This window comes from Oncorhynchus nerka, linkage group LG9b (assembly GCF_034236695.1).
Source record: "Oncorhynchus nerka isolate Pitt River linkage group LG9b, Oner_Uvic_2.0, whole genome shotgun sequence".
NCBI classification, from domain to species: domain Eukaryota; kingdom Metazoa; phylum Chordata; class Actinopteri; order Salmoniformes; family Salmonidae; genus Oncorhynchus; species Oncorhynchus nerka.
This window is the reverse complement of record NC_088424.1, coordinates 37,147,135-37,158,155: the sequence shown is the minus strand read 5'-3', so window position 1 is coordinate 37,158,155 and position 11,021 is coordinate 37,147,135. Positions and strand designations below refer to the sequence as shown.

Here is an 11,021-nt window from a genome sequence, read left to right as displayed (position 1 = left end):
GAGGTCGAGCGTATTGCCTGCCTTGTGAGTAGGGGGGGAAGGTGAGAGGGTGAGGTCAAAAGAGGAGAGGAGTGGAAAGAAGGAGGCAGAGAGGAATGAGTCAAAGGTAGACGTGGGGAGGTTAAAGTCGCCCAGAACTGTGAGAGGTGAGCCGTCCTCAGGAAAGGAGCTTATCAAGGCATCAAGCTCATTGATGAACTCTCCGAGGGAACCTGGAGGGCGATAAATGATAAGGATGTTAAGCTTGAAAGGGCTGGTAACTGTGACAGCATGGAATTTGAGTAAGGCACTTGACCCTAATTGCTCCTGTAAGTGGCTCTGGATAAGAGTGTCTGCTAAATGACTAAAATGTCAATCTGAACATGCATTTACCACAAGGGTACTGGGCTTGTAGAACACTTGAACATAATGGACCAAGCACAGACACTACCACTTATGCCCCCAAAAACTGGCAGAGATAAAGAAACTTGCAACAACCATGGGCACTGTTAGATTTAGTGTTCATTTAAAAAATGTACAGGTTACAACAAATATCATTCTTAAAAATAAATAGGAAGTTCAAGAGAAAGTAAACTAGGACAGTGGGCTTGACAGGGAGCAGAGAGTGTGCAATGATGACAGAACATTTACTTACTGGCAAAGATAGGAGTTACCCATTTGCAAGGCAAAGAAAAATTCTAGAATGTCTGCAAAATTAGGCTGCATTAGAAATCCCAGTGTTATGACCGTCACCCCAATGAAGTGTCATTACTCTCAACAATATTATATTTGTCATTTAGTAGACACTTTTGTCTATAGAGACTTACAGTCATGCATGTAAACGTTTTCAGTATTGTTGATGTGTGGTGTTGGGTTGCCTTGCTCTGGCTCGTGAACTTGTCTTTCCTGGTCAGATTCCTATTATATTAAAGGTGCTTCTTTCCCTTTCCTAGATCTGTATTTCTGAGAAATGTCCACTAGAGAGCCACGGTTGTGCTGGTTTTAGTCTCTTCCTGGTACTTAATCGTCCATCCCTACTGTATGTTCTGTCAGAGGTAAACATTCTCACCTAAACAGAGGTCTTTGCATTGGTCCCAGGCAGCCGGCTACTGCAACCACTGTTCTGGATCAGTATGTATAACAACTGAGGGGTTGCGGGACACTAGTAAGATACTAATGGTTGTATCTTTGCTATAGGGGGCTGTCTGCACTGTTAGAGGTAGAGGGATGGGGAGCTGGCCCTCTCACTCTGGTCTCTTCCCCCTCTGGGTGGATCCTGGTTCTGTGTTGAGACTGGACCAGGGTTTATTACAGGCCTGGAGGTCATTCTCATCCTCCTTCTTCTTTGGTTCTGCCAGTCTTTTCCTCCCCTCCCTTTTAACCCTCTTTCTTCACCCCCCTCACTTCCTCATGTGCAGCGATGGCAGGAAGTGGTTTCTGGTCAGAGGTGAAGCTCTTGCAGAAGGTGGGCCCCTCCCCTTTTGGAATGTCCATTCCCAGCAGCTCCATCAGCTGATTCATGACCTCGTCCATGTAACCATTAATACGCAGGTGCGCGTGCTTGTCCTGCCCGACAGAAACAAACATGAGAATGAGACCTCGAAGAGAAACAGCAAACTAGTTCCTATCACCTCAGAGTTTGCAGAACTGAAAGAACAGGCTAGATGTGAGCAATATGGCTGAAGCCTCCCCAGACTGATTGGACTGGCATCACAAATGATAGAAAAGCCAGGAGTTTATACTTACCATGTAAACCCAGAAAAACTACTGGCTTCAAAATAATATCATTCACCTGTGAAACTGTAACTTCTCCACCTTCAAAGGTGAAACCACCCAGACATGGGCAGGATTAGACATCAAGACGATACTGCCTCTGCAGACGTTCAGTATGTAAACATTCTAAAGAGTATGTAAACATTCTAAAGAGTATGTAAACATTCTAAACGTACTACTTACTTAGGCCTTTGTATTCATTATGGATGAATCGCCTTCAAACTTTCTAAAGGTCCTGCCATGGGATTAGCTTTGAGAATATGTAAAGTCATTAATCATGTGCAGGTCTATCCATCTCTCAGTGAGTCACTGACCACTGTGGCTGAATTATTCATGCAGCTGGTTTCTAATTCTATCACGGTCCCTACAGCCCTTCTGTGGAACACCAGACCCTAGAATTACACAGTTCTATGTGACAATAGGAGAGTTCTGAAGATAATAGGCTCTAAACTATCATGGTCCAAACCCACCAAGACAGTCGTAACGAGGATACGACAAAGCCTATTCCCCCTCAGGAGACTGAAAAGATTTGGCATGTGTCCTCAGATCCTAAAAAGGTTCTACAGCTGCACCATCGAGAGAATCCTGACCGGTTGCGTCACTGCCTGGTGCGGCCTCCGACCGCAACACAATACAGAGAGTAGTTTGTATGGCCCCGTACATCAGTGGGGCCAAGCTTCCTGCCATCCAGGACCTCTATAACAGGCGGTGTCAGAGGAAGGCCCTAAAAATTGCCAAAGACTCCTGCCACCCCAGTCATAGACGGTTCTCTCTGCTACCGCATGGCAAGCGTTACGGAGCGCCAAGTCTAGGTCCAAAAGGCTTCTTAACAGCTTCTACCCCCAAGTCATAAGACTCCTGAACAGCTAATCAGACCCCTCTTTTACGCTGCTGCTACTCTGTGTTTATAATCTATGCATAATCACTTTAACTCCACCCACATGTACATATTACCTCAATTACCTCGACTAACCAGTGCCCCCGCACATTAACTCTGTTCCCTGGTACCCCCTGTATATAGCCTCCACATTGACTCTGTCCCGATACCTCCTGTATATAGCCTCCACATTGACTCTGTCCCGGTACCCCCTGTATATAGCCTCCACATTGACTCTGTCCCAGTACCACCTGTATATAGCCTCCACATTGACTCTGTCCCCGTACCCCCTGTATATAGCCTCCACATTGACTCTGTCCCGATACCTCCTGTATATAGCCTCCACATTGACTCTGTCCCGGTACCCCCTGTATATAGCCTCCATATTGACTCTGTCCCCGTACCCCCTGTATATAGCCTCCACATTGACTCTGTCCCGGTACCCCCTGTATATAGCCTCCACATTCACTCTGTTCCCTGGTACCACCTGTATATAGCCTCCACATTGACTCTGTTCCCCGGTACCACCTGTATATAGCCTCCACATTGACTCTGTTCCCTGGTACCCCCTGTATATAGCCTCCACATTGACTCTGTTACCTGGTACCCCCTGTATATAGCCTCCACATTGACTCTGTTCCCCGGTACCACCTGTATATAACCTCCATATTGACTCTGTTCCCTGGTACCACCTGTATATAACCTCCATATTGACTCTGTTACCTGGTACCCCCTGTATATAGCCTCCACATTGACTCTGTTCCCCGGTACCACCTGTATATAACCTCCATATTGACTCTGTCCCAGTACCCCCTGTATATAGCCTCCACATTGACTCTGTCCCAGTACCCCCTGTATATAGCCTCCACATTGACTCTGTTCTCCGGTACCCCCTGTATATAGCCTCCATATTGACTCTGTTACCTGGTACCCCCTGTATATAGCCTCCACATTGACTCTGTTCCCTGGTACCCCCTGTATATAGCCTTTACATTGACTCTGTTCCCTGGTACCCCCTGTATATAGCCTCCACATTGACTCTGTTCCCTGGTACCCCCTGTATATAGCCTCAACATTGACTCTGTTCCCTGGTACCCCCTGTATATAGCCTCCACATTGACTCTGTTCCCTGGTACCCCCTGTATATAGCCTCCACATTGACTCTGTTCCCCGTACCCCCTGTATATAGCCTCCACATTAACTCTGTCCCAGTACCCCCTGTATATAGCCTCCACATTGACTCTGTCCCAGTACCCCCTGTATATAGCCTCCATATTAACTATGTTCCCTGGTACCCCCTGTATATAGCCTCCACATTCACTCTGTTCCCTGGTACCCCCTGTATATAGCCTCCACATTGACTCTGTTCCCTGGTACCCCCTGTATATAGCCTCCACATTGACTCTGTCCCAGTACCCCCTGTATATAGCCTCCATATTAACTATGTTCCCTGGTACCCCCTGTATATAGCCTCCACATTCACTCTGTTCCTGGTACCCCTGTATATAGCCTCCACATTGACTCCCTGGTACCCCCTGTATATAGCCTCCACATTCACTCTGTTCCCTGGTACCCCTGTATATAGCCTCCACATTGACTCTGTTCCCAGTACCCCTGTATATAGCCTCCACATTGACTCTGTTCCCTGGTACCCCTGTATATAGCCTCCACATTGACTCTGTTCCCTGGTACCCCCTGTATATAGCCTCCACATTAACTCTGTTCCCTGGTACCCCCCTGTATATAGCCTCCACATTGACTCTGTTCCCTGGTACCCCCTGTATATAGCCTCCACATTCCTCTGTTCCCTAGCCCCTGTATATAGCCTCCACATTCACTCTGTTCCCTGGTACCCCCTGTATATAACCTCCACATTGACTCTGTTCCTGGTACCCCCTGTATATAGCCTCCACATTGACTCTGTTCCCTGGTACCCCCCTGTATATAGCCTCCACATTCACTCTGTTCCCTGGTACCCCCTGTATATAGCCTCCACATTGACTCTGTTCCCTGGTACCCCTGTATATAGCCTCCACATTGACTCTGTTCCCTGGTACCCCCTGTATATAGCCTCCACATTCACTCTGTTCCTGGTACCCCTGTATATAGCCTCCACATTCACTCTGTTCCCTGGTACCCCCTGTATATAGCCTCCACATTGACTCTGTTCCCTGGTACCCCTGTATATAGCCTCCACATTCACTCTGTTCCCTGGTACCCCTGTATATAGCCTCCACATTCACTCTGTTCCCTGGTACCCCCTGTATATAGCCTCCACATTCACTCTGTTCCCTGGTACCCCCTGTATATAGCCTCCACATTCACTCTGTTCCCTGGTACCCCCTGTATATAGCCTCCACATTCACTCTGTTCCCTGGTACCCCCTGTATATAGCCTCCACATTGACTCTGTTCCCTGGTACCCCCTGTATATAGCCTCCACATTCACTCTGTTCCCTGGTACCCCTGTATATAGCCTCCACATTCACTCTGTTCCCTGGTACCCCTGTATATAGCCTCCACATTCACTCTGTTCCCTGGTACCCCTGTATATAGCCTCCACATTCACTCTGTTCCCTGGTACCCCTGTATATAGCCTCCACATTCACTCTGTTCCCTGGTACCCCTGTATATAGCCTCCACATTGACTCTGTTCCCTGGTACCCCTGTATATAGCCTCCACATTCACTCTGTTCCCTGGTACCCCTGTATATAGCCTCCACATTGACTCTGTTCCCTGGTACCCCCTGTATATAGCCTCCACATTCACTCTGTTCCCTGGTACCCCCTGTATATAGCCTCCACATTCACTCTGTTCCCTGGTACCCCTGTATATAGCCTCCACATTCACTCTGTTCCCTGGTACCCCCTGTATATAGCCTCCACATTCACTCTGTTCCCTGGTACCCCTGTATATAGCCTCCACATTCACTCTGTTCCCTGGTACCCCTGTATATAGCCTCCACATTCACTCTGTTCCCTGGTACCCCTGTATATAGCCTCCACATTCACTCTGTTCCCTGGTACCCCCTGTATATAGCCTCCACATTCACTCTGTTCCTGGTACCCCTGTATATAGCCTCCACATTCACTCTGTTCCCTGGTACCCCTGTATATAGCCTCCACATTCACTCTGTTCCCTGGTACCCCCTGTATATAGCCTCCACATTGACTCTGTTCCCTGGTACCCCCTGTATATAGCCTCCACATTCACTCTGTTCCCTGGTACCCCTGTATATAGCCTCCACATTCACTCTGTTCCCTGGTACCCCTGTATATAACCTCCACATTCACTCTGTTCCTGGTACCCCTGTATATAGCCTCCACATTCACTCTGTTCCCTGGTACCCCCTGTATATAGCCTCCACATTCACTCTGTTCCCTGGTACCCCCTGTATATAGCCTCCACATTCACTCTGTTCCCTGGTACCCCTGTATATAGCCTCCACATTCACTCTGTTCCCTGGTACCCCTGTATAAAGCCTCCACATTGACTCTGTTCCTGGTACCCCTGTATATAGCCTCCACATTCACTCTGTTCCCTGGTACCCCTGTATATAGCCTCCACATTCACTCTGTTCCCTGGTACCCCCTGTATATAGCCTCCACATTGACTCTGTTCCCTGGTACCCCTGTATATAGCCTCCACATTCACTCTGTTCCCTGGTACCCCCTGTATATAGCCTCCACATTGACTCTGTTCCCTGGTACCCCCTGTATATAGCCTCCACATTGACTCTGTTCCTGGTACCCCCTGTATATAGCCTCCACATTCACTCTGTTCCCTGGTACCCCTGTATATAGCCTCCACATTCACTCTGTTCCCTGGTACCCCTGTATATAGCCTCCACATTCACTCTGTTCCCTGGTACCCCTGTATATAACCTCCACATTCACTCTGTTCCCTGGTACCCCTGTATATAGCCTCCACATTCACTCTGTTCCCTGGTACCCCTGTATATAGCCTCCACATTGACTCTGTTCCCTGGTACCCCTGTATATAGCCTCCACATTCACTCTGTTCCCTGGTACCCCTGTATATAGCCTCCACATTCACTCTGTTCCCTGGTACCCCTGTATATAGCCTCCACATTGACTCTGTTCCCTGGTACCCCCTGTATATAGCCTCCACATTCACTCTGTTCCCTGGTACCCCCTGTATATAGCCTCCATATTGACTCTGTTCCTGGTACCCCCTGTATATAGCCTCCACATTGACTCTGTTCCCTGGTACCCCTGTATATAGCCTCCACATTAACTCTGTTCCCTGGTACCCCCTGTATATAGCCTCCACATTCACTCTGTTCCTGGTACCCCTGTATATAGCCTCCACATTGACTCTGTTCCCTGGTACCCCCTGTATATAGCCTCCACATTCACTCTGTTCCTGGTACCCCTGTATATAGCCTCCATATTAACTCTGTCCCTGGTACCCCCTGTATATAGCCTCCACATTGACTCTGTTCCCTGGTACCCCTGTATATAGCCTCCACATTCACTCTGTTCCCTGGTACCCCCTGTATATAGCCTCCACATTGACTCTGTTCCCTGGTACCCCCTGTATATAGCCTCCACATTGACTCTGTTCCCTGGTACCCCTGTATATAGCCTCCACATTGACTCTGTTCCCTGGTACCCCTGTATATAGCCTCCACATTCACTCTGTTCCCTGGTACCCCTGTATATAGCCTCCACATTCACTCTGTTCCCTGGTACCCCCTGTATATAACCTCCACATTCACTCTGTTCCCTGGTACCCCTGTATATAGCCTCCACATTGACTCTGTTCCCTGGTACCCCTGTATATAGCCTCCACATTCACTCTGTTCCCTGGTACCCCTGTATATAGCCTCCACATTGACTCTGTTCCCTGGTACCCCCTGTATATAGCCTCCACATTGACTCTGTTCCCTGGTACCCCTGTATATAGCCTCCACATTCACTCTGTTCCCTGGTACCCCTGTATATAGCCTCCACATTCACTCTGTTCCCTGGTACCCCTGTATATAGCCTCCACATTCACTCTGTTCCCTGGTACCCCTGTATATAACCTCCACATTCACTCTGTTCCCTGGTACCCCCTGTATATAGCCTCCACATTCACTCTGTTCCCTGGTACCCCTGTATATAGCCTCCACATTCACTCTGTTCCCTGGTACCCCTGTATATAGCCTCCACATTCACTCTGTTCCTGGTACCCCTGTATATAGCCTCCACATTGACTCTGTTCCCTGGTACCCCCTGTATATAGCCTCCACATTCACTCTGTTCCCTGGTACCCCTGTATATAGCCTCCACATTCACTCTGTTCCCTGGTACCCCTGTATATAGCCTCCACATTCACTCTGTTCCCTGGTACCCCTGTATATAGCCTCCACATTCACTCTGTTCCCTGGTACCCCCTGTATATAACCTCCACATTCACTCTGTTCCCTGGTACCCCTGTATATAGCCTCCACATTCACTCTGTTCCTGGTACCCCCTGTATAAAGCCTCCACATTGACTCTGTTCCCTGGTACCCCCTGTATATAGCCTCCACATTCACTCTGTTCCCTGGTACCCCCTGTATATAGCCTCCACATTGACTCTGTTCCCTGGTACCCCTGTATATAGCCTCCACATTCACTCTGTTCCCTGGTACCCCTGTATATAGCCTCCACATTCACTCTGTTCCCTGGTACCCCTGTATATAGCCTCCACATTCACTCTGTTCCCTGGTACCCCCTGTATATAGCCTCCACATTCACTCTGTTCCCTGGTACCCCCTGTATATAGCCTCCACATTCACTCTGTTCCCTGGTACCCCTGTATATAGCCTCCACATTCACTCTGTTCCCTGGTACCCCCTGTATATAGCCTCCACATTCACTCTGTTCCCTGGTACCCCTGTATATAGCCTCCACATTCACTCTGTTCCCTGGTACCCCTGTATATAGCCTCCACATTCACTCTGTTCCCCGGTACCCCCTGTATATAGCCTCCACATTGACTCTGTTCCCTGGTACCCCCTGTATATAGCCTCCACATTCACTCTGTTCCCTGGTACCCCTGTATATAGCCTCCACATTCACTCTGTTCCCTGGTACCCCTGTATATAACCTCCACATTCACTCTGTTCCCTGGTACCCCTGTATATAGCCTCCACATTCACTCTGTTCCCTGGTACCCCTGTATATAGCCTCCACATTCACTCTGTTCCCTGGTACCCCCTGTATATAGCCTCCACATTCACTCTGTTCCCTGGTACCCCTGTATATAGCCTCCACATTCACTCTGTTCCCTGGTACCCCTGTATAAAGCCTCCACATTGACTCTGTTCCCTGGTACCCCCTGTATATAGCCTCCACATTCACTCTGTTCCCTGGTACCCCTGTATATAGCCTCCACATTCACTCTGTTCCCTGGTACCCCCTGTATATAGCCTCCACATTGACTCTGTTCCCTGGTACCCCCTGTATATAGCCTCCACATTCACTCTGTTCCCTGGTACCCCTGTATATAGCCTCCACATTGACTCTGTTCCCTGGTACCCCCTGTATATAGCCTCCACATTGACTCTGGTCCCAGTACCCCCTGTATATAGCCTCCACATTGACTCTGTTCCCTGGTACCCCTGTATATAGCCTCCACATTCACTCTGTTCCCTGGTACCCCTGTATATAGCCTCCACATTCACTCTGTTCCCTGGTACCCCTGTATATAACCTCCACATTCACTCTGTTCCCTGGTACCCCTGTATATAGCCTCCACATTCACTCTGTTCCCTGGTACCCCTGTATAAAGCCTCCACATTGACTCTGTTCCCTGGTACCCCTGTATATAGCCTCCACATTCACTCTGTTCCCTGGTACCCCTGTATATAACCTCCACATTCACTCTGTTCCCTGGTACCCCTGTATATAGCCTCCACATTGACTCTGTTCCTGGTGCCCCCTGTATATAGCCTCCACATTCACTCTGTTCCCTGGTACCCCTGTATATAACCTCCATATTGACTCTGTCCCAGTACCCCCTGTATATAGCCTCCACATTGACTCTGTTCCCTGGTACCCCCTGTATATAGCCTCCATATTAACTATGTTCCCTGGTACCCCTGTATATAGCCTCCACATTCACTCTGTTCCCTGGTACCCCCTGTATATAGCCTCCACATTGACTCTGTTCCCTGGTACCCCCTGTATATAGCCTCCACATTCACTCTGTTCCCTGGTACCCCCTGTATATAGCCTCCATATTAACTCTGTTCCCTGGTACCCCCTGTATATAGCCTCCACATTGACTCTGTTCCTGGTACCCCCTGTATATAGCCTCCACATTAACTCTGTTCCCTGGTACCCCCTGTATATAGCCTCCACATTGACTCTGTTCCTGGTACCCCCTGTATATAGCCTCCACATTGACTCTGTTCCCTGGTACCCCCTGTATATAGCCTCCACATTGACTCTGTTCCCTGGTACCCCCTGTATATAGCCTCCATATTAACTATGTTCCCTGGTACCCCCTGTATATAGCCTCCACATTGACTCTGTTCCCTGGTACCCCCTGTATATAGCCTCCACATTGACTCTGTTCCCTGGTACCCCCTGTATATAGCCTCCATATTAACTATGTTCCCTGGTACCCTGTATATAGCCTCCACATTCACTCTGTTCCCTGGTACCCCCTGTATATAGCCTCCACATTCACTCTGTTCCTGGTACCCCTGTATATAGCCTCCACATTCACTCTGTTCCCTGGTACCCCTGTATATAGCCTCCACATTCACTCTGTTCCCTGGTACCCCTGTATATAACCTCCACATTCACTCTGTTCCTGGTACCCCTGTATATAGCCTCCACATTCACTCTGTTCCTGGTACCCCCTGTATATAACCTCCACATTCACTCTGTTCCCTGGTACCCCTGTATATAACCTCCACATTCACTCTGTTCCTGGTACCCCCTGTATATAGCCTCCACATTCACTCTGTTCCCTGGTACCCCTGTATATAGCCTCCACATTCACTCTGTTCCCTGGTACCCCTGTATATAGCCTCCACATTCACTCTGTTCCTGGTACCCCCTGTATATAGCCTCCACATTGACTCTGTTCCCTGGTACCCCCTGTATATAGCCTCCACATTCACTCTGTTCCTGGTACCCCTGTATATAGCCTCCACATTGACTCTGTTCCCTGGTACCCCTGTATATACCTCCACATTCACTCTGTCCCTGGTACCCCTGTATATAGCCTCCACATTCACTCTGTTCCCTGGTACCCCTGTATATAGCCTCCACATTCACTCTGTTCCTGGTACCCCCTGTATATAGCCTCCACATTCACTCTGTTCCCTGGTACCCCTGTATATAGCCTCCACATTCACTCTGTTCCCTGGTACCCCTGTATAAAGCCT

At 48.8% G+C, this 11,021-nt stretch overlaps 1 pseudogene; it reads right to left on the bottom strand.

Annotated features, from left to right (window-relative positions):
* Window positions 1-1,223: 1,223 nt before the first annotated feature.
* Window positions 1,224-11,021, bottom strand: part of LOC115114023 (NAD-dependent protein deacylase sirtuin-6-like) — a 66,034-nt pseudogene continuing 56,236 nt past the window's right edge.